We start from the raw sequence: 257 nt of genomic DNA on the forward strand, positions 1-257 counted from the left end.
CTAGGTTGTGATTTGGATACTGCTTTAGGTTGTGCCCCGGGGTTCGTGAACCGGGGTTGTTCCAGTTTTTTTGATTATTGGAATTGTTGTATTGGTTTGATGCATTCCTATTGAAATTTTCATTCGCATTTCTGTTATTATTCGAGAATCCGCTCCTTTGCTGAAAATTCCTGTTTGGTTGCTGTTGTATCATGCTTCTATTTTGTGTTTCTACACTTAGAGCAATTTGTACAGCTTCGTTTAGAGTAGTTGGCCTT

This window comes from Teleopsis dalmanni, chromosome 1 (genome assembly GCF_002237135.1).
Source record: "Teleopsis dalmanni isolate 2A chromosome 1, ASM223713v2, whole genome shotgun sequence".
Lineage (NCBI taxonomy): Eukaryota > Metazoa > Arthropoda > Insecta > Diptera > Diopsidae > Teleopsis > Teleopsis dalmanni.